Consider the following 24,817-nt stretch of genomic DNA (forward strand, 5'->3'; position numbering starts at 1 on the left):
CTGGCATGGGGAAGTTGGCACAAATGGGTTAACGGTCGAAATCTTCAAACATAAGATGGAGAGTACCAAATTGATATATTCCTAAAGATGAAAAGGAACATTTCAAACAACAGACTTGCGTGGATAAATGAAGAGATTGAAACTAAATTGAAAATAGGAAATCCGATAAAATAATACAATAGAAAATTGTGAGTAATATAGAAAATGTAATAAGGAGAAAAGGTGGATTAGAAGGAAATATGAGAGAGGCTGATAGAACAGGTTGTAACAGGTTAAAAGCATGAACGAACGATGGAAAGAAATTCAAGATTGTGCATGATAAAGGGAGGGAACTGTTTAGGAGGATGGAGGTTCAGTGTAGGGAAATGATGGCACAGTGATATTGTCACTGGATTAGTAATCCAGAATAATGCTGTGAGGACTCTGGTTTGAATCCATCATGACAGATTTTAAAGATCTAATAGAATCATAGAATTTACAGAGCAGAAGGAAGCCTTTCGGCCCATCAAGTCTGCACCAGCCCTTGGAAAGAACATCCTACTTAAACCCACACCTCCACCCTATCCCAGTAACCCCATCTAACCCCATCATTTCATAACCTTTTTTTCGGGACACTAAGGGCAATTTAGCATGGCCAATCCACCTAACCTACAAATCTTTGGACTGTGGGACAAAACCAGAGCACCCGGAGGAAACGCACGCAGACACTGGGAGAACGTACAAACTCCTCACAGACAGTGACCCAAGTGGGAATCGAATCTGGGAGCCTGGAGCTGTGAAGCAACTGTGCTACCGAGCTCCCCAATGATTACCATGTCACAATAAAAACCCATCTGCTTCATTAATATCCATTAGGTACGGAAATCTGCCACCTTGACCGTTCTGACCTACCTATGTGTGACTCCAGACCTACAGCAAAATGGTCGACTCTGAAATGCTCTCTGATATAGCCTAGCAAACCACTCAATTCAAGGGCAACACCCACATCGGCTGAACGAATACAAAACAAATTGGTTCTTTTAAAATTTTGAGTTCTTCTAAATTTTAAGACACTGATCCAGATGTAAGTCCCTTTGAAGAAAATCCGGTTGGGAAATAGTGAACTTCATCCACAATTTTTCAGTCCTCCATAGACATGCAAATAATGAAGTGTGGTTGAAGTGTTAAGAATGGATAGAATGATAATGCATCATAAATTCATGACAGTTAGGCTAATGGTCAGAAACTATAATTATTAAAATAATTCATAGTTTTAATTATGAAGAGTTTTGCTACTTTGAATAGAAAGTAAATATTTCTTCTGGTTAGGGAGTTGATGATCAGGAATCATCAATTTAATATTGGCACTGTGAGGATACACATCTTTATGCAGAGGTGATCGGAGTAGAAAGGAAATAATTGATTATTGTTGATGCAGAATAATAGGTAAAGAACAGAATTATGGAATAGTTCTGGATTGCTCTGGCAAAGATCTGGCACTGACACAAAGGCACTTTGGAAAACAAAGTTGTTTCTCACTGCCCTGTAATATCTCTAAAATGCTTTCCGCATTTTACAATAAAGTACAGTAAAATACAGAATCAGCTACTGATTTGATTATTGTACAGCATTATAATATCCATATTCTAAATAATCAAAGGCCACGATTCTTGCCTGCAACTGGACCTGGTGAAGGACAACACTACCCCCTCAAATCCTAGGATCAGAATTTTTAAAAATTATTCGTTATATGGGCATCCCTGGCTGAGCCAGCATTTCTTGCCCATCCCTAATTGCCCCTGAACTAAGTGATTTGTTAGGCCATTTCAGAGGGCGTTTAAAAGTGAACCATATTGCTGTGGGTCTGGAGTCAGATGTAGGCCAGACCAGGTCAGGGTGACTGATTCCCTTCCCTGATGGACATTAGTGAACCAGATGGGTTTAGGCTGAGAAGTGTATTGTCCATTTATTCAGTTTGTCCAGGATGTCTGTCCTTTAGGGTTTGTGGGAAAAACATGAATTTCCGAGCAGTATCTCACCAAAGTGTTCAGGGGCTGGCTGCTGAACTAGAAGGAGACTAAAAGCATTGATAGGTTGCCCATTTTCCTCACAGCAACATGGAGCCAATTTGCACCTAATATTTCAGCCTACATGATCCAATTGTTCTTCTGCTGCTGCATTTTTATGCCCCAACAGGATACTTGACCCCTGTTGTTTCTCTTTAGCTCTCTTTTCAAGTATGGCTATTTGTTGTTTGTATTTCTATCTTTCACTGTTTCATACCACTATATGTAAAATTATCTGTGATTTAAGCTAGCATGTGATGTGAAAAAAGATTTAAGCTATCTATATTGGATATATCAGAGTTATTTCTACTTAAAGAAATTTGAGACAAGATTTCTGTGCACTGATCAAGAAAGAATGAACAGTACTAGGAATTTGTATGTGGCCTTTCAAAATCAGATTTTAAAATTCTGAATTTCTTTCAGTGGTTCTGCAGTGACTAATTCCCAGTCGCTGAATGTCTGGAAACTGTGGAAGTGAATTTCCATTGTGGTTCTTTTGCTTTTCTGCTGTAACTTCAGCAAAAGAGCCACAAACACATGGGAAAACAGTGTGAATGCTATTTTTACAGGGCATACACAACTCTTCCACCAAAGATTACGGCAGATGTTTGCCAGAACCTCTGCAAAATGTTATTGCTGTGTGTTTTAGATCAATCCTTGGCCGACAGCATCCAGAATAAAGCAGCCGGCTTGAGCGGACCTATCCTGTACCTTAAACATTCACTCCTTCTACCACTAACACACAGTGGCAGCAGTGTATGCTATTTATAAAGTGCACTCAGCAATTTACCAGTTGCCCATTATCCTCCTCCTTCATGCAGTATTTATATTTGTCTGCAATCCACAGAGACTCTAGTAGTTCAAGAAGGCAGCTCACCACCACTTTCTGAAGGGCAACTAGGGATGGGCATTAAATACTGGTCTAACCAGCGATGCCCACATTCTGTAAAAAGAAAAAAAATTTCTACATGAAATTTCATCTGATTTTGCACGTTTGCAACAACTGACCTCATATCAACAGACTGACAATGAAATACTGGAAAACCAAGGTCATAGAATATAGAAAATAGGAGCAGAAGTTGACGATTCAGGCCTTTGAGCTTGCTCCGCCATTCCTTATGATCATGGCTGATCATCTAACTCAGTACCTATTCCCACCAACCCCCCCCACCCCAATATTTTTGATCTCTTTCACCACCTGCTTGCTCATCAGTGTGCAGGCATGGATCCCAATGAGCAAGACTGCCTCCTCCTGATGTCAACGCACTGACCCAGGAGAAGATTTTTTAAAAATTTGATGTAGTCTTCCTGTCTGAAGTGACGGCAGAGAGCAGGTGCTCTGATATCATGTATTCTGGGTGCAAGAGATTCCTCCATATTGCAGCTGCCAGCAGTGCTGGTGTGAACTCCAGGGTCTCTGGTGAACATGCCATGAAGAAAAAACTGAAAATAGAAACAAAGCAATGTAAAGATGATTACTTGAGGGATGGGTTCATATAATCATAGAATTTACATTGTAGGGATACCAATATTACGGGCGGCACGGTAGCACAGTGGTTAGCATTGCTGCCTCACGGCACCGAGGTCCCAGATTCGATCCTGACTCGGTCACTGTCCGTGTGGAGTTGCACATTTTCCCCGTGTTTGCATGCGTTTCGTCCCACAACCCAAAAAGTGCCGAAGGTGGATTGATCACGCCAAATTACCCTTAATTGGGAAAAATGAATTGGGTACTCTAAATAATTATTTTTTTTAAGAAGAGGGAAAAAAAAATTACCATGCACAAGGAGACCAGTCGGCTCATCTAGTCTGCACCAACCCTTGGAAACAGCCCATACTACCACCCCTATCCCCATAACCCAGTAACCCCACGTAACCTTTTTGGACACTAAGGGCAATTTAGCATCGCAAATCCACCTAACCTGCACATCTTTGGACTGTGGGAGCACCTGGAGGAAATCCATGCAGACACGGGGAGAATGTGCAGACTCCGCACAGACAGTGACCCAAGCCGCCAATCAAACCTGGGTCCCTGGAGCAGTGAAGCAACAGTGCTAATCACTGTGCTACCGTGCCGCCCGTAATATTGGTATCTAAGCAGAAGGGCATAGAAAATGCTTTGAAATAGTGAACTTAAACAATTGCAATGACAATAAGGTGAAAGGAAATAGTTTGACTTTTTTTTGTTTTGTGTTTTTTTAATATAAATTTAGAGTACCCAATTAATTTTTTCCAATTAAGGGGCACTTTGATGTGGCCAATCCACCTACCCTGCAAATCTTTGGATTGTGGGGTGAAACCCACGCAAACATGGGGACAATGTGAAAACTCCAATGGACAGTGACCCAGAATCAGGACCTCGGCGCCGAGAGGCAGCAGTGCAACCACTGCACCATTGTGCCTCCCTCATAGTTTGACTTTTAGCTTTTCGGAAATAGACAATATTTCCAAACCTCCCTTATCGTCATTATTACTCCCTCCATCTTTCCTGCATCTTTGCAATTAATATTTTGTGTTTAGAGCTGATGATTTCTGTTGATTCAGGATTGGCGTACTAAATTTGGCCCACATTCAAGGAAGAATTCTATTGTGCTGGGAGTAATGTAATTGGAGTTGCCTTTTGTGTAAAATAGTTTAAAGAATTTTCCGAGCATACAGTTGGAATCCTTACCTGCTGTCCAGTTAGAAAATCAGGCCAGATTCCACACTACTGTTCACTAGCCATAATTATGACTGGGAGGAAGTTTTTTTAAAAACTTGGTTGTAAGGGGTAGCATAGTAGTTAGCACAATTGCTTCGCAGCTCCAGGGTCCCAGGTTCGATTCCCGGCTTGGGTCACTGTGTGGAGTCTGCACGTTCTCCCCATGTTTGCGTGGGTTTCCTCCGGGTGCTCCGGTTTCCTCCCACATTCCAAAGATGTGCAGGTTAGGTGGATTGGCCATGCTAAATTGCCCTTAGTGTCCAAAATTGCCCTTAGTGTTGGGTGGGGTTACTGGGTTATGGGGATAGGGTGGGGGTGTGGGCTTGGGTGGGGTGCTCTTTCCAAGAGCCGGTGCAGACTCGATGGGCCAAATGGCCTCCTTCTGCACTGTAAATTCTATGATAATATGCACCATGAACAAATAGGTCACTTGTTAATATTTCAATTTTCCCCTCAAATAATCTAATTTTGAAAGTTGTTTTGCTTGTATTTAAAGTTTTGCTCTTATGCCAGTTGTAGTAACATGTGGCTGGCATTCTCAGATTTCACGTCTAAAGGTTGGACGGAAATTATGAGCAAATGCTTAAATGACAGAGATTTGTAAACATTGCAACCAGTTTCTCCGAGTGTTCTCTCCTCCCAATGGTGTCTCTCCTAAATTGATAAGACCAAAGATCGCTTCGTAATATCAACTCTTGATTTATGTTACTGACCAATTTTCATATCTCCCTCTCTGATCTGTTTCCAACATTTCAGAATGTGTAAGAAAATAATATCCCTGTATGATCTTGTTGAATTTTTTTTAGGATTTTAGGAATTGTGTTGAAGCAATATATTTAGAGTTTATGGAATAGGCCAATTTTTTTAGCGCAATTCCACTAAAATTGCCAAATCGGCAGAAAAGATTGAAGAATTTCAAGTGCTAAACCATGTCCAGCACAAACTGAGTTTCTGTGATCTTTTGTGCTCATTTAATAATCGTTGGCCAGAAGCCAGGCCTACTCCCATGTCCTTGCAAGGTTTTGGTAATTGCCCCTGTTGTAAGCCAATTACAGAGCCTCTTAACAATGCATTTTGCTTAGGCTCGAGAACACCAAAGCTATTTTTTAATTTCCTTACAAACTGACTCGTAAATAGTTCTGTACAATTTCATTTTCAGCTAGTTAAAATCGGGCTGCTCAGTTGGTTGAGGAGACACTGACTAATAATGCTCATCTTTTGTGATAAACCCATTTTCAGTTGCGTAAATAAAATAGTACCACATTACCACTTCAGCTATATCAAATAATACTTTAATGCTTGTACTTTTGAAGAAACTTATATTCTAAAATTATGCCTGGTTTCACTGGTTCAGGAAAAATTGCTTTTACATGAAACTTTGTTAAAAATAAAACTTGAGCAAAAAGTACCTCTTAAAAGCTAGCACAGTCATGGGCAAATTGTGCCCTGATCATCAATTGCATCTAAAGAAAAAACACTTTGCCAATTTATTTTCCTATCATGAAAGAACATAGCTTCGCATTCAGTATTTGTTTTGTTTTCTACCCTGTTAACCAGCAAGCTTCGGCTGCCAGAATTTCAATGGCATTTGATAAATGACTGCCTCAACATATAAACTTTGATAGAAGATATTAACAATGGAGTAGGGGCTATTTTGTAGGCACTGTTACAGGCTTTGGATGGCCAAACCAAAGGCAAGTATCTAATGTAAATTATTGAACATTCGAATTTGTGCTTTATTTTTTCTAATTTTATTGTAGTCTTGTTATGCACTTTGTTTGATGATTACATTTGATATTAACAACAGTAGATTGGCATGGAAGAACTTAAGTTGCTGGCTTTATGACAAAGATTATGGATTAACTGCATGATGAACACTGCAAACTCAAATAAAACTCACATTATTAAATAATGGAGTGCTTGTGGCAGTACATATGACTGTGCTCATTTCAACCTTCATTTACAACCAATGAGTAACAAGAAATCATTTATTTTGGACAAGAATCACTTCTAACAGAAAGATAATTGGAACATTTTTAATGAAATACGAGTGATTGTGGTAAGAATTGGCGTAAAGAGTTTAACTGATTCTCTACAATATTGACCGCAGTGGCAGATATAATGCTGAATTGGACAGAATGACATATGAACTAACCATGGAAAAACATCAAACATGCTTCTATCTATAGTTCAGTTGTAGAAAATAGAATTTTCTAAGCTTTGATTGTTTATGAATATTGTACTGAAATAGTACTTGTAGTGATTCAAGGTTGCTGTTGTTGGGTTTATACTTTTATGACTCCTGTGTCAGCATTTTACAGACTAAAACTGTATATGCTGTCAAACTGGAATGGCTTTAAGGAATCCTGCCTGATTGCTGTTTATTTTTATTCAAATAAAAACGTACAGTTGTATGTTTTTGAGTGTTTTGTTGAAAATTTCAGTATAAAATAACATTGCCTGTAAAGAATGGTTTGTCCAGACATGGTTTTCTGTTGGGATTGATGTGTTAGCCTTTAAGTGCACAGACATTATTAGTATCCTTGTCTAGACATGAGATCAGATACCTATGTGGTCATGACCTCACTCATCCTTCAAAAAAAATACACTGGTTTCAAAGGTGTATGTGCTTAAATAATATAGTGCCCAAAACATTGGGAGACTTTCAGCAAATACAGAGGATAATACATAGTTTTCAGTCTGTCTGAGACAATGTAAATTACAAAATTAAGATGCTTTTAACCATTCTTACGGCAGATTACTTACGACAACTTAATTTTGTTATCACTCGGATCAACTCTGGAACTTGCATTTATGCTACCTTTGGACCTTTCATACAGAAGGGTATGTGAAATACATAGACAGTAGGAGCCGGAGGAGGCAATTCAGCCCTTTGAGTCTACTCTGCCATTCATTAGGATCATGGTTGATCATCCAACTCAATAGCCTGATCTCGCCTTCCCCCATATCCGTTGATCCCTTTAGCCCCAAGAGCTATATCTAATTTCTTCTTGAAATTACACAACGTTTTGGGCAGCAGGGTAGCATGGTGGTTAGCATAAATGCTTCACAGCTCCAGGGTCCCAGGTTCGATTCCCGGCTGGGTCACTGTCTGTGTGGAGTCTGCACGTCCTCCCCCTGTGTGCGTGGGTTTCCTCCGGGTGCTCCGGTTTCCTCCCACAGTCCAAGATGTGCGGGTTAGGTGGATTGGCCATGCTAAATTGCCCGTAGTGTCCTACAAAAAGTAAGGTTAAGGGGGGGTTGTTGGGTTACGGGTATAGGGTGGATACGTGGGTTTGAGTAGGGTGATCATGGCTCGGCACAACATTGAGGGCCGAAGGGCCTGTTCTGTGCTGTACTGTTCTATGTTCTATGTTTTGGCTTCTGTGTTTACTTTCTGTGATAGTGAATTCCACAGGCTGACCACTCTGGATGAAGAGATTTTTCCCCACTTCCGTCCTAAAAGGTCTATCCAGTATCCTCAAACTGTGACCCCTTGTTCTGGGCTCCCCCACCATAAGGAACACCCGTCTTCTAACCCTAACCCTCTCTAGTCCTGTTAGAATTTTATAGGTTTCTGTGAGATCCCCACCTCATTCTTATGAATTCCAGCAAATACAATCCTAACCGACTCGATATCTCCTCATAGGTCAGCCCTACCAGCCCAGGAATCAGTCTGCTAAACCTTTGCTCCACTCCCTCTGGAGCAAGAACATCCTTCCTCAGATAACACAGCAAAACTACATGCAATATTCTAGATGTAGCCTCACCAAGGCACTATACAATTGCAGCAAGACATCCTTGCTCCTGCGCTCAAATCCTCTCGCTCTGAAGGCCAACACACCATTTGCCTCTGTTACTGCGTGCTGCATCTGCATGCTTACCTTCATTGACTGGTGTACAGGACACACAAGTTTCGTTGCAAATTCCCCCCTCCTAATTTATGGAAATTCAGAAAATAATCTGCCTTCCCGTTTCTGCTACCAAAGTGGATAACCTCACATTTATCCAAATTATAGTGCATCTGCCATTCATTTTCCCACTCACTCAACTTATCCAAATTACACTGAAGGCTCTCTGCATCCTCCTCACTGCTCACACCCCCAACCAGTGGTGTGTCATCTGCATATAACATTTAGTACCCTCATCGAAAGCAATAATATGTATTGTGAATAGTTGGAGTCCCAGAACCGATCCCTGCGGTGCCCCCCTAGTCACTGACTGCCATTTGGAAAAAGACCCATTTATTCCTACTCTTTGTTTCCTATCCGCCTATCAGTTTTCTATACATCCCAATACACTGCCCCAATCCCATGTGCTTTTATTTTACACGCAATTCTCTTATGTGGGACTTAGTCAAAAGCCTTCTGAAACTCCAAATGAACCACATCCACTGTCTCCCCCTCGTCAACTCTACCAGTTACATTGTCGAAGTATTCCAATAGATTTATCAAGCATAATTTCCCTTTCATAAATCCATGCTGATACTGTTCAATCCTGCTCCTGTTTTCTAGGTGCTCTGCTGTAGAATCTTTGATAATGGATTCTAGAATTTTTCCCCTACTGACGTCAGGATTACTGGTCTATAATTCCCTATATTCTCTCTACCTCCCTTTTTAAATAGTAAAATCCTTTATTAAGACTCAGGACCCTAGTCTCAGAATCAATTATGTCTCACTCCATCTTGATTGAAAATTCTATCATGTTGTAGTTGCTCATCCCCTAGGGGTCTTGCACAACTAGATTGCTAATGATTCCTTTCTCATTGTATGATACCCAGTCTATGATGGCCTTGTCTCTCGCTTGTTCCACAGTGTATTGGTCCAGAAAACCATCCCATATGCACCCCAGGAACTCCGGCAGTCCGGCACTGTGATAACTTTATTTCTCCAGCCTATATGCAGATTGAAATCACCCATAATTACAAATGTTCCTTTATCCCATACATGTCTAATTCCCTGTTTAATGCCTGTTTGGGGTCTATATATAACCCCTATTAATGTTTTTTGCCCCTTGGTGTTTTTCACCTCCACCATACAGATTTCACATTGTCAGAGCTAATATCCATTCTCAGTATTACGTTCATTTCTCTTTAACCAGCAATGCAACACCATCGTCTTTTACTTTTGCCTGTCCTTCCCAAATATTGAATACCCCTGGATGTTCAGTTCCCATCCCTGGTCGCCCTGCAACAATGCCTCCATAATCCCTAGTATATCATGCCCATTTACATCTATTTGCACGATTAATTCATCCACGTTTATTGTGAATGTGAATTCTATGCTTGCCACTTTAACATTACTTGTCCCATTCCCACTATTTTTCACTGTGGCCCTGTTTGAATCTGGTCCATGGTTTCTCTGCCTATCACTTACCCATATGCAATTTGTGAACGAAAAAGATCGGAAGTAGACCAACTGGACCATTGAGTCTATCCTATTTAGTCCTGTCATATGGATTCAGCCGAGGAATGAAAAATGGGCAGGGATACTAGGAGTGTACAATAGATTCCAAACAGTGAAAGGATGATAGAAGAGCAAATATATAGGCAAATCTCTGAGAAATGCAAAAATAGGTAATGGCAGGGGGTTTTAATTACCCCAACATTAACTGGATTAATTTTAATGCGAAAAGAATAGAAAGGAATAATTCTTCAGGTACTATGTCCTAACACGAGAGGGTGCAGTTCTCTAGCCTTGCTAAAATTTATGTAGACTACGGCTGGGATCCTACGGATCTGCCCATAAGATGCGAGATTCGCGATGGCATGTGTCGGGGTGAAACTGGGATTCGTGCTGGGCGGCAGACCCGTTGAACATCTCTCTGCGTACCCCGACAGCCACAGCGCATTTCCCGATATCCCATCCGGGCTTCCTGCTCTAATTCGGCAGGACCATGACAATAGTTTGTGAGAGCTATTCTTATTTTTAAATTTAGAGTACCCAATTTATTTTTCCAATGAAGGGGAAATTTAGCATGGCCAATCCACCTAACATGCACATCTTTGTGGTTGGAAGAGTCAAACCCGTGCAGGGACGGGAAGAATGTGCAAACTTCACACAGGCAGTGACCCAGGGCCGGGATTGAACCCGCGTCCTCAGCGCCGTATGCAGCAGTGCTAACCATTGTGCCACCTTGTTGTCCCCATTAGAGCTTTTCTACATGTCATTGACAGGCAGGATACACCATTCACTAGCCACCTGGGATTGTCTCCCCCCACCCAACCAAGAGCCCCACTGGCATGAATTGAGGATTGTGGACCTGGAGGCCTTCAGTCAGAGGGGTTGCAAGGTGGTAAGTGTCCTCCAAACATTTACCGCCAGGATGCCGAGGGGGTTCATCATGGGAGGTGGGGGTCAGGGCTTGTCTGCTGGGCTGGAGGGGCTCAGATCGGGAGGTCCTCCTTGGGTTGGGGCTCATTTGGTGTTCTATCCACCTGTAGCCTTTAAATTAATTGAATAGTCAATATGTACAATTCTCAAGTTCTTCTGATCTGTACGCATAAACCCTTTAAAAAGTCTGTCAGTATGCCAAGTTTAAAAGTCCGTGAGATGTAGGTAAAAGTTATTCCTTTAAACTGGTGGAAAACTTTGAAGTGGTTTTCACGCAATTAATTTCATCTTTGAAGCTTATGCATATGGCTAGAAGCAACTCCTCAGATAATGAAGCAATCTATATTTGGCCTTCCCATCCTTTTTCTTTATTTATTATGAACCCCTTGAATCTCCCTTCTGAATGCCGCTCACTGTCTGGTTTGATTTACCTTCACTTGGCTTTATCTAGTTCATTTTTGCTAAATCACTTCTCAACTTATTAAAAGTGGCCTTACCCCAAGTCAAAACTGTTTTGTCCTGTTTTATCTCTGTCCTTTTCCATAGTTTTGTTAAAAGTAACTGAATTACTACCGCTACCAATAAATTGCTCCCCACTGCCAATCCTTCCATCTGCCCAGCTTCATTAATTTGCCAGTCAAGCCATGTTTTTAACATTGGAGATTTTACAAATTTGTATGGGCAATTATGTTTACTTATACCTTTTAACATATTTTAACACCTTTTTCTTAATTTTAAGTTTTTTCTATTTTAATAAAGTTTCATATTTTATTTCTTTATTCACAAATAATATGATGAAGGGATTAGCCAACTTGCTTATCTGACTGACTAAACATCCAACTCTTAGGTTCAGTCCTCTATGTTGGTGAATTCTGCGATAGCAAGGTTAGTTTATTTTACATCGACCCATTCCCTCAATGTTATTTTAGGGAATTTGGCCTCGTTTCCATTTTATATGTAAGTGGACGAGCCACGGAAATACGAGGGTACATTACATATTTTTATATATCAATATTTATTATAAGCTGCACGGGTCAATAAGGTGGTTAAGAAGGCATGTGGAATAATTTCCTTTATTAGCTGAGGCATAGAATATGAGAGCGTTTAAAAATTTTTTTAAAATTTATAGTTAGTAACATGAAAATATTCCAAGCCATGTGAATAATGGCAATCAGATGATGAAAGAAATAGACTGAGCACAGGGACATTGAAATGGATCTGGGAGTGATATTGAATCCATCACTTTCAATATTGCTACAATATACAGAAGTAATTAAAAGTACAGAAGGTTATGCTGGAACAATGTAAAAAGTGTGCAGTTCTGGTCACTTTGTTACAGGAAGAATTGAATCACTTTGGAGAGGGTACAGAGGAGATTTACAAGGATGTTGCCAGGATTGTAGCAATTGGATAACTATTGGATAGGTTGGATTTGTTCTCCTTGGAACAAAGATGGCTGAGGAGAGATTTGATTGAGATGTACAAATTTGTGAGGGGCCTGGATCTAGTGGATGGAAAGGCCTATTTATCCTAGCAGAATGATCAATGACTAGAGGACACAGATTGAAAATGCTTCATAGATGGATTAAAGGGGTGATGAAGAAACAAGAGGGTGGTAGGGGCCTGGAACTCACTGGATGAAAGGGTGACAGAGGCAAAAAACCTAACCTCATTTAAAAGGTGCCCGGATGTGCACCTGAAGTGCCACAACCTGTAGGGTTACAGAACAAATACTGGAAAGTGGGACTGACTGGGTGGTTCATTTTCTCAGCTGCTGCAGTCAATGGACCAGGTGCCCTCTACCTGTGCCTTTCAACTTTCTAGATTCTTTGATTCTGTCTTGTAGTGAACTAACATGATCTTCAATGTTCCTCACCCCCAGTAGCCAAGTACACTTCAGAGAAACGTGCGAGAAAAAGACCCCAAGTCAATTTATATAATAGTTCCTTTTTTTAAAAAAAATTTTGATTAAAATTTACATTTTTACACTGTACATAAAGTTAAATGAGATGGTTACAGTTTACATGTTGTTCCTTTTCAGTACTTCAGCACCTTTCCCATCACCTCCCCCCCCACCCCCCAGTTGCCCTTTTCTGCTGTTTCCTGGTCTTATTTAAGGGCCTTTACTTCACAGTGGGTGGTTGGTCAGTGTTTGTCTGTGGGCAGCACCCTCCTTCTCCCTGTCACTTGGTCTCCCCTCCCTTCTTTTCCACTCTTCCCCTCCTGTTGTCTACTTGTTTTTTGAGGGTTCTTTTTCAACTGGCCTTGTGTTGGACCCTCTGGTCCCTGTGTCAGTCTATCTCAAGTGTTTCCTCCGGTGTATCACCCCCTCTCATTCCTTCCTGTCTGCCTTCTGTGGACCCGGTGGTTCCCTTGCACCCCCACATCGGTTGTTGGCCTCGAACAGGTCTTTGAATAGGTTGATCAAAGGCCCCCATGCTTTGTGAAACCCATCCTCAGACCTTTGGATGGTGTACTTGATCTTCTGCAGAAATTGCAATAGGTCTGCCAGCCAGTCTGCAGTTGTGGGTGGTGCTGCTGATCGTTTGCCGAGCAGGGTGCTCCAGCGGGCAATTAGGGAAGCAGAGACAAGGGCGTCAGCCCTCTTCCCCGTATGAAGTTCTGGCTGGTCCGATACCCAAAGACAGTCACCCTTGGGTACGGCTCCACCCTCACCCCCACAACCTTGGATGTTTTCTTGAAGAAGGCTACCCAGAACACAACAAGTCTGGGGCATGTCCAGAACATGTGGGTTTGCCGGGACTCCCTGGCACCGTTCACATTTGTCCTCCCCCCTCCGTGAAGAACCTGCTCATTCGGGTTCGTGTCAGGTATGCTCTGTGCACCACTTTTAGCCGCATGAGGCTAGCCTTGCGCAGGAAGAGATGGAGTTAGCCCTGTTCAGTGCTTCACTTCAGAGTCCCCCCCCTCCCCCACTTCAGACTCCCTCCCATTTTTCCCTTGTTTCGTCCAGTGGGGAGCATGTCCTTTCTAAAAGCCTTCTGTATATGTCTCCGCAGATCCTCTTTCCCAGACTGTTCATGTCCAGTGACACCTCCAACATTATGTCTCTCGGGACCCTAGGGTACTTTGTTGTCTCCTTGCAAAGAAAGTCTTTGATTTGTAGATGTCAGAGTTTCTGTCTAATCAGTAGTTCCAGTGTCTCCATCAGCTCTCCTAGGGTCGCTTGTCTGTGCCTGTGTAAAAGTCCCGAACTATCAGAGTTCCCCCCGCCAATCCACCTCTTAAAGGTGGCGTCTAGCATGGCTGGTGGAAAGCTGTGGTTGCCGCAGATAGGGGCCATGATTGATACTTTGGTCAGACCAAAGTGCTGTCTCATCTGGTTCCAGGTTCTCAGTGTTGCTACTACCACTGGCTGGTTGACTGTTTTGCCGGTGGGGATAGGAGTGCTGGCATGGCAAGGGCCCAGAGAGTCATTACTGTGCAGGAAGACTTCTCCATCCTCCTCACCTATTCAATATTTTGTTCCTTCACCCATCCCCTCTCGGTAGTGGCTTCCCAGTGGTGGTATTGCAAGTTCGGGAGGACCAGGCCTCCCATGCTTCATTTTCTGGTCAGGTTCCACTTGTGGATCTGTGTCCAGTCATGGACTATTGGGATTCTCAGGTAGCGGAATTTGTTTCGGTCTATTTTAAATGGTAGACCCTCCAGCTCTGCATCATCTCTGGCGTTCTCTCCTCGGGTGGGGTCAGTAACACAATCCGCAGGCGTCTGATGTTCGCAGTTATATGTCTACTCTTAACAAAGCTTGTCTGATCCTCTGCGACCACCTCTGGTACATTCTCCAGTCTCTTGGCCAGGACTTTTGTGAATATGTTTGTGTCCACTTTGAGCAGTGAAATGGGTCTGTATGATCCGCATTTGGTCTTTGTCTTTTTTGGGTATTAGTGATTCGGTGGGTTGTGTTACCATTGGAGGCAGGGTGCCCCTCACTTGTGAGTCTGCAAACATCTCCCGTAGATTTGGGACTAGAGCCGTCACAAATTCTTCATGGAAATCTGCCGCCTGCATGGAGTTGATACACTCCATGACCTCTCCCAGCTCTATTGGTGTTTCCAGCTCCCTCCATCTATCGTCCCCCATGACTGGCATGTTCAGTCCATTGAGGTGTTTCATCCCCAAGTCCTCGTCAGGAGGCTCAGAGGTGTACAGCTCCCAGTAGAAGGCCTAGAAAGCTTTGCTGACCTTTTTTGGTTTCGCTACCAGACTGCCTCTGCTATCCTTTTACCTGTGCTATTTCTCTCGTGGTTGTCTGCTTTCTCAGCTGGTGAGTCAACAGGCAGCTAGCCTTCTGTCTGTGCTCGTAAAAGCTCCCTCATGTCTGGCAGAGTTGGTTCACTGCTTTCCTGGTAGATAGCAGGTTAAAGTCCATTTGTAGCTATTTCCTCTCCACCAGAAACTATTGTTGGAGCCTTGGGGTACCTTCTGTCGACCCCCAGTATGGAGTCGATCTGTTGTTGCCTAGCCACCCTCTCTTCCCTATCTCATTGGCCTTGTAGACTATGATTTCTCCCCTAATTTCAGCCTTCAGTGCCTCCCAGTACGTGGAAGGTGAGACTTCCCCGTTCCAGTTGTTCATAACATACTCACCAATGGATGGCTTGTGAAGTTTCCTAGCAGAAGATCTTGTCGGCCAAGAGGGTCGTGTTGAACCTCCATATGGGACATTAGATATAGCCCGACTCCAACCTCACATCCATGTAATGTGGAACGTGGTCAGAGGTTATGATCGTGGAGTGTTTCGTTCTGGCTATTTCTGGAAGCACCGATTTCTCCACTACACAGTCAAAGCGGGTGCAGACCTTGTGTACTGGTGAGAAAAACAAAAATTCCTTCTCACCTGGGTTCATGAGCCACCATGGGTCAACTGCTGCCAACTGCTCCATAAACGTTCCCAGTTCCCCAGCCATGGCTGTCATTTTCCTCATTCTGGGGTTTGATCTGTCTGCCAGCGGGTCCTGTACACTAAGCCCCCACCCCACATAATCACTTGGTGAGTATCTATGTCGGGGATTTCTGCCATGGTCTTCTTTATAAAATCCGAGTCGTTTCAGTTCAGAACGTACAGATTTACCAGGACTACCAGTGCCCCGTCTCGGGACACCGCTGACCATGATGTACCGTCCCCCTTGGTCCGTAACCGTCCTTGTCGCCGTAAACACTGTCCTGTTGCTTATCAAAATAGCTACTCATCTTGCTTTCGTCCCGTAGCAGGAATGGTAGGTCTGTTCCACCCAGCCCTTCCTCACCTGCAGTTGGTTCTTCTCCCTCAGGTGCATCTCTTGAAAGACTATGTTGACTCTCATACTTTTCAGGCGCGTGAAGACTCTGGATCTTTTCACTGGGCTGCTAAGTCCCCAAACATTCCAGGCGATAATCCTGGTGGGGGGGTTTCTGTGCCCCACTTCCGGCAGGATCAACCATACTTACCTGACCGATGCGCTTCTGCACCCTAAGGTTTCCCTTTGTTAGAGGGCCATCCATAATGGCCGCAGTCCCATTCTCTTCATGAGGCCGGGCCCCTGCGCTCCGCGGTTTCCCTTTGTCCATGGGCCATCCAACATGGTCGGCAACTGTGTGTACCCCCACGTGGGTATGCCCCAGCATTCCGGGGTTTCCCTTCGTTTAGGGACCCTCCAAAGTGGCTGCTTAAAGTACCATTTTGTTCCATCTTTCATGAACCTGACCTGTTTCTCTTCTCTCCCCCCCCCCCCCCCCCCCCCCCCCCCCCCACTCCCCTGTGGTTCCAATTCCCCCCTCTATCCTCTCTGCCCTCTCCCATGCCACCCTTTCTATCTGTCCCCCTACCTTCCCCTGTCAGGCGCGTTCTCCCTGCTGGGAGATGCAACATGCCCCCCCCCCCCTTCTCTCTCTCTCATGCGTCCTCGTGTTGGCTTTCCCTGCAAATGTGGTGACCCCCTTCCCAGGGCTGTTCTGACCCGCTCCTTTGCCCATTCCATTGCTGTCATCTCTGTCTCCTCCTCACCCTCTCCAGCCCTCTTCTGCCCGCCCCTTCCTTCCCATGACCTAGTTTTCCTACTCGTAGCGAGACAGTGCAGACCAACACAAATTCTCCATGTCCATAGCTTTTTCTCCCTGCGTCTGCCTCATTTGCCTTTTGTCCAGACTGTTAATACGAACAAACTTGTCCACTTCTGCTTTGGTGGTGAAGTAATGTTCTTTGTTCTGGTATGTCACCCAGAGTCTGGCTGGGAATAACATCCCGAATTTTACACTGTTTTTGTGCAGGGCAGACTTTGTGTGGTTGAACTCTGCCCTGCGCTTTGCCAGGTCCGCCCCAATGTCCTGATATTCCCTTACTTGGTGTCCTTCCCAAATGCTTGCTTTGGTCTGCTGAGCCCAGTGCAGGATCCTCTCCTCTTTTTCCAGGGCCTCTGTTTCTCCCATGATCTAGATGATTGTCCGAGCTAAACATCAAAATACTACTTTGCTACAGCTTCTCAGTACTGGTAACAAAACTTTAGAGATTTATGCACTGTAACATCTAGGTCTCTTTCCTGCTCACAGACATGAATTCAGAACCTAGCATGATGTGCGCATGCTTTGCGTGAGCTCAACTTAGCTGAATAACACTACATTTATATACATCAAATGTAATTTGTCAGATACGGGTCCTTTCCGCATGTGGAAGGTACCAGGTACTTGATGCAGATTGTGACAATTAATGGCCCTCTATTAACAGGTCATCAAGCAGAACAGCTACTATTAATGACAGTCATCTGCTGCAAAAATGAAACCAAGTTCTCTACCTAACCTCTAATCGAATAGGCCTCAATCTTTTATAATAGCAAGTGTTACACCTAGTCAAAGCTTTTTGCAAAAGCAAAGACGCGATGTTTACCGGGTCACCTTGACCCATCAACCTAATAACTTTCTTGTGGAATTCAGTCATGTTGATAAGATATGACGTTTTTTGGAAAGCATGTTGCAAGTCTCTAATAAGTTCTTCTCCGTCAAGGTCTCCAAAACACAATATCCCTAATGATGCCTTATGACAACTATAATTGATGTTAAACTTGCTGAGATTATAATTTCCCAATTCTAACTTGTTGCCCTTTGTGAGTGTCAGTATAGCAAGAGCTTCCCTCGAGACTATATAGTCAATCCTAGACAGTGGCAAGCTATTAAATATAAGAACAAGAACTTCACACAGCACAGCACTTGTTTCTTTAAACAAGGAACAAGAATGTTCTTCTCTTCAGGAAATGAGAAAACTAAATACCTTTTCCCGATCAACCAGCATGCTTTTTCATATCTAGAAATTCAAATCTGTCACTCACTTGCTAACTCTTCCAACTCAAGGAACATAAATATATTGAGTACTCAAAAGAGGAAGTTGGGCTGTAGACTAATAGTGCCATGCTAATATATGGCATGTTTCAGGTAGTGCAATAAATCCCATTTTTCTCTAAGAAATGTTAATTACTTATTAGTACTGATAAAACTAGCTTTAAAACATTAACGACAAACACATAACGTACAAAAGTTTCACAGTATCATGTAAAAAAGATTGAGGTATATCTGCTTTTCTTTCTAATTCATGAGTTGCATATGTTTATATAAATTCAGAGCTGTGCATTCGCACAGTTTTGTTAGTGGTTGCATTTGAAGTATAAATGACTCAACAGGCAAAATACTGACCCATAAGGTTATGCAAAGTAAAATATTGTAGATGGCGGAAATCTTAAATAAAGAAAGAAAACACTGCAAGTACTTAGCAGGTCGTCTCTCTGTGGAGAAAGAAACAGCGTTAAGGTTTCAGGTTGCCTTCCATAATAGTATGTATGCAGCCATGTGAAACTGGGTTTCTGTCTTACATAGCCTATCAGATTTATGATGACCAACACTTGAAACCAAATTTGAATAAGAGAACAGCAGTTGGTCACTTTCCCTAAATTGGAACAAACCAAGATTCCCAGTTAACATTAAAATCTCCAGATTTGTGAGCTGTGTGATTTAGCTATAAAACTAACAAAGCGGATCCTGTCCACCAGTCCAGACTTAATTGTTCTTAAGTTCTATAAGTTGATAAAATTGATTTAGGGATGTTTTAATTCAAAAAATTTTTTACTGAGCTGAAAATAATTATAGGTCACTTGACTTATACCCATTTTGGGTCCTCAGCTGCTAACTGTCATACAAATCAACAATTTATTACAATACGTTTGATGTTAATATGTAATCCATATAAATTGGGTCATGGTCAAATAAACACGTATTGCGTGACTCGTTTTGTTGCACAGCTAGCTACTCCAATTAGTGGGATTGAGATTGCACTGCCGTAAACATTGAGTAAGAGCATTGGAATGTCAATGCTATATAATAATTGCAGGTTATTGCATCATGATGAATGTTTTTCAGACTCTAGTTTAGCCTAGTTCTGCAAAACAAGCATTCCATCTGAACCTTGAAGCTCTTCTCTGTCTATCCTATTTTTCCTGTAAATATTTGTACAAATGTAGATTCAAAGTGTGCAGTGAGAGCAACACATATTCAGTGGTTTGTACATAAACATTCTCCCCCATTTTATTTTATCTTTCACTTATTAAAAGGAACAAGTTGAATGTATTGACTGAAACATTGTTTAGCTAATTAAAGTGAATTCCTAATTTCAATCAAACCATTACAAGGACATATTTCGAGAGATTCTTAGCGAACACCAGACAGAAAGTAGCATCATAGGCAGATCGAAGTACATGCAGGACAAATGTATGCCGAGGATTAGCAAGTAGGCATACAGAAAACATGTGATAATCAGAAGTGAAATATGAAAGAACAGTTAGCTATGCAAAGCCTGAAGAAGGAGGCAGGGTCCAGAAAAACTTCAGTGTCCCAGAAGGGTAATAGATAGAGCCGTAGATGCTACAAAGAGCAGCAAGAAAGACTTCCACTACTGTAACAACCAAGGATGACCAGGATTTTCTACTTCAAATAGTGCTATGAGTTCTTTTATGTCTATTTGACCAGATGGTCAGCAGGGGCAGCAGGGTAGCATGGTGGTTAGCATAAATGCTTCACAGCTCCAGGGTCCCAGGTTCAATTCCCGGCTGGGTCACTGTCTGTGTGGAGTCTGCACGTCCTCCCCCTGTTTGCGTGGGTTTCCTCCGGGTGCTCCGGTTTCCTCCCACAGTCCCACAGTCCAAAGATGTGCGGGTTAGGTGGATTGGTAGTATTTTGATGTTTCCGAAAGTGGGTCCCATCAGGAATGTACAATTCCATCAATATTGCATTAAAATCTCAACTAAGACTATTTGCTTAAATCCTGATTTCAGACAATATCTGATTCAGAGACGAGAGTGTTGCCACCTGAGCCAAGCTGATACCCAAGAATCCTGTGGGTCAAAGTTAGCCTCCGTGCAGGGATGTTGTTTAGGATGCCGAGCCCTTGAAAACCTTTTTCATCTGGAACAATATAATCTACTCCCTCAAATAATAACAGAAAATGCTGAAAATATCTAGCCAGTCTGGCAACATTCGTGGAGAGGGCAACTGAGTTAATATTGCAAGCTATGACATTTCATTTGAGCTCCATAAAACCATAAGACATAGGAGCAGAAATAGGTCATTCGGCCCATCGAGTCTGCCCCGCCATTCAATCATGGCCGATATTTTTATCATCCCCATTCTTCTGCCTTCTCCCCATAATCCCTGATCCCCTTATTAATCAAGAACCTACCTCTCCCCGTCTTAAAGACACTCTGTGATTTGGTCTCCACAGCCTTCTGCGGCAAAGAGTTCCACAGATTTACCACCCTCTGTCTGAAGAAATTCCTCCTCAACTCTGTTTTAAAGGATCGTCCCTTTAGTCTGAGATTGTGTCCTCTGCTTCTAGTTTTTCCTACAAGTGGAAACATCCTCTCCATGTCCACTTTATCCAGGCCTAGCGTATACTGTAAGTTTCAATAAGATCCCCCTCATCCTTCTAAACTCCAACGAGTGCAGACGCAGAGTCCTCAACTGTTCCTCATACGACAAGCTCTTCATTCCAGGATCATTCTTGTGAACCTCCTCTGGACCCTTTCCAAGGCCAGCACAATCTTCCTTAGATACGGGTCCCAAAACTGCTCACAATACTCCAAATGGGGTCTGACCAGAGCCTTATGTAGCCTCAGAAGTACATCCCTGGTCTTGTATTCTAGCTCTCTCGACATAAATGCTAACATTGTATTTGCCTTTCTAACTGTCTGACTGAACCTGCACGTTAACCTTAAGAGAATCATGAACAAGGACACCCAAATCCCTTTGTGCTTCTGATTTCTTAAGCATCTTCCCATTTAGAAAATAGTCTGTGCCTCCATTTCTCCTTCCAAAGTGCATAACCTCACACATTTCCACATTGTATTCCATCTGCCACTTCACTGCCCACTCTCCTAGCCTGTCCAAATCCTTCTGCAGCCTTCTGCTTCATCAATACTACCTGCCCCTCTACAGATCTTTGTGTCATCTGAAAACTTAGCAACAGTGCCTTCAGTCCTTCTTTCAGATCATTAATATATATTGTGAAAAGTTGTGGTCCCAGCACCGACCCCTAAGGCACACCATTAGTCACCGGCTGCCATCCTGAAAAAAACCCCTTCATCCCCACTCTCTGCCTTCTGCCAGTCAGCCAATCCTCTATCCATACCAGGATCTTACCCTTAACACCATGGGCTCTTAACTTATTTAACAGTCTCCTATGCGGCACCTTGTCAAAGGCCTTCAGGAAATCTAAATAAATCCTGTCCACTGGTTCTCCTTTGTCTGACTTCCTTGTTACTTCCTGAAATAACTCAATCTACTCCTGCCTATGCTAGCAGACAGCAGCATTCATTTTTTGGGGATCTGCTGATTTTAGTATTGATACCACAACAGAGAAAGAAATTTATGTCAGAGACAACCCTATATCCATGTTGGACCTGCAGAGCTTAAAATGTATTGTAGTATGTTTTTAAGATTGGTACTTTTTATGTGTTTGATTTGTTCCAAACTATGTTTTTAACATTTTTATTAACAGCAGGAAAGCCTTGGTATTAATGTGTTTAAAGAGTCCATGGAATCTTGGAGACACAGGCATCATGAGAACTTGAGAAAGTTACTCAAGAACACAGGAGTTCAAATTGTATTTAACTGAGTGAAGTATATCTTGTTCCGGCACAGTCTTCCTCTTCACATCCTCGTATGGAAACCAGCCAGCAGAAATAAATGACACTGGACTGAGGACAAACATCTAAAAATACTTATTTTCAAACCCCATAATGTATCAGATAAGTACTCAGAAAACATTTACTTTGAAGAAGTAAGTCCTTAATATAAGCATCGTTACTCATTAAAATGACACATTGACTTAATGGGATATGGTCAGTCCAGGCATAGTCGAGCTGACTTATCCATTGCATTAGCACAGCAAGGCTTTCCCACAGCGAAGAAATACTTGTTTGAGGGTTACTTCTCTTTGGCGGCCATCAATTTGGAACCTTTGGAGTTTGATTTAACTTTACTTTGTTGAACAGCTGGTTCAGCATATTTAACTTTAAGATAAGCTATTTTGAGGTCCAAATCAATCAATTCCTAAAATGTTTACTTTGTGCTGGCTGGCTTACTTTGGTGATTTTCAGTACCAGAAGATGATGCCACTGCTGTCTATGTCCTAGTTCTAATAATTCAATTCCATGGAAAGTATTTCAGGTGTTCTTACTTGTAGTACTGTGTACAGTTCTGGTCTCCATATTTACAAAAAAAATAAATGCGTTAGAAGCAGTTTAAAGAAGTTTCACTTGACTGATAGCTGGCATGTGGAGTTATCTTATGAGGGAAGATTGGACAGGTTATATCTACTGGAGTTCAGAAAAACACGGTGATCTTATTGAAAACCCAGGATCTTGAGGTGACTGATGAAAAGGTGTTTCCACTTGTGGGAGAGACTTAAACGAGAGGATATGATTTTAAAAATAAGGGGCGTGATTCTTTTTTTTTTTGTTTTTGTTTTTAAATTTAGAGTACCCAATTATTTTTTCCAATTAAGGGGCAATTTAGAGTGTTCAATCTACCTATCCTGCACATCTTTGGGTTGTGGGGGTGAAACCCACGCAGACACGGGGAGAATGTGCAAACTCCACACTGACAGTGACCCAGGGCCGGGATTCAAACCCGGGTCCTCAGCGCCGTAGGCAGCGATGCTAACCACTGTGCCACCGTGATGCCCAGGGGCGTGATTCTTAAGGCTGGCGTCAAAAACGGGCGGGTTTGACGCCAGCCTCCGCCCCCCCGACCGGGAACCAATTCGGGTCCCCGGTCGGGGCTAGCATCCCGCGGCCGTGAAATCCGGCATCGCGGGCTTAACTAATTTCGTTAAGCCCGCTAGCCAGAGTTTGCGACGGCTGACGCGTCACATGACGTCAGCCGCGCATGCGCGGATTGGACGACTCCAACCCGCATATGCGCGGATGACGTCATCACGCATATGCGTGAAACCCGCGCATGCGCGGGCCGGTATGCCCCTCAGCCGCCCCGCGAATGAATACAGCGGGGCGGCGGAAGGATAAAGAGTGCGCGGGATAAGTACCCGCTGGTACCGCCATGCCAATCGGTGCCATGGTTCCCCAGATCGGGACTTTACGGCCGTTTTTACGAACGGTCAGACCAGGTGTGTTTGACGTTCATAAAAACGGTCGTAAAGGCCTTGGAATTTGGCCCATCGGCCAGCTGAGAATCGCTGCTTGCCGTAAAAAAACGGCGGGCAGCGATTCGTGTCGGGAGGCGGGCGTGGGGGGGGGGGAGAATAGCGGGAGGGCGTCAGACCAGCGTGGCCGTAAAAATTTACGACGCCCGCTATTCTCCGCACCGTCTTGAGTGCGGAGAATTGCGCCCAAGGGGTCTCCCATGTGAGATTTGAGAGTCTTTGGAACTCTCTTCCACAGAGAACATAGAGACAGGGTCAATGGGCCTGACAGCGCCAGGGACCCTGGGTTCAATTCTGGCCTTGAGTGACTGTCTGTGTAGAATTTGTACGTTCTCTCCATGCCTGCTTGGGTTTCCTCCGGATGCACCCTGTCCAAAGATGTGCAGATTAGGTGCATTGGAAATTCAAAATTTCCCCTTGGTGTCTAAAGATGTGATGGTCAACTGGGATTATGGGGACAGGGCAAGAGGAGTGGGCTCAGGGAGGGTGCTCTTTTGGAGGGTCGGTGCAGACTCAGTGGGCCAAATGGCCTCCTTTTGTACTGTAGGGGTTCCGTAACTTCCGTAACAATAAATATTTTTAAGGCAGAGATAGATGGATTTTGGTTAACATAGGAGTCAAAGATTATTGGGGGTAGGTGGGAAAGTGGAGTTTGGGCTGCAATCAGATCAGCCATTATCTTATTGAATGGCAGGTAGGCTTGAGAGGGTAAATGGTCTACTCCTAATTTATACGTTTGGATTGACATTCTATCATCCCGAAATGTTCAAGTTGTAGATTGGGAGAATACTAACTAAAATGACGGAGTTTACATTGATTTACTGAATGCACACTCGTATCTTTGGACTGTGGTCTGGAACAGGGCAAGTTGCTTTTTGTTGTGCATGGGATAGTTATCACTATTTACTGTTCTTTAATTGCAGGATTGATTATCATCTCCACCACTGATTATTCTTAGCACTCTTGGCCAGCCTCCTACCCTCTATAAACTTGAGGTAATCCAAAATTGCTGTCCATTTCCTAACTCGTATCACATCCG

At 43.1% G+C, this 24,817-nt stretch overlaps 1 protein-coding gene across 4 annotated transcripts in view; it reads left to right on the forward strand.

Moving 5' to 3' along the window:
* The window catches only part of babam2 (BRISC and BRCA1 A complex member 2), a 318,522-nt gene that overhangs the window by 150,391 nt on the left and 143,314 nt on the right, over positions 1–24,817 (forward strand). The window lies entirely within an intron of this gene.

Source organism: Scyliorhinus canicula, chromosome 6, assembly GCF_902713615.1.
Source record: "Scyliorhinus canicula chromosome 6, sScyCan1.1, whole genome shotgun sequence".
Classification (NCBI taxonomy): domain Eukaryota; kingdom Metazoa; phylum Chordata; class Chondrichthyes; order Carcharhiniformes; family Scyliorhinidae; genus Scyliorhinus; species Scyliorhinus canicula.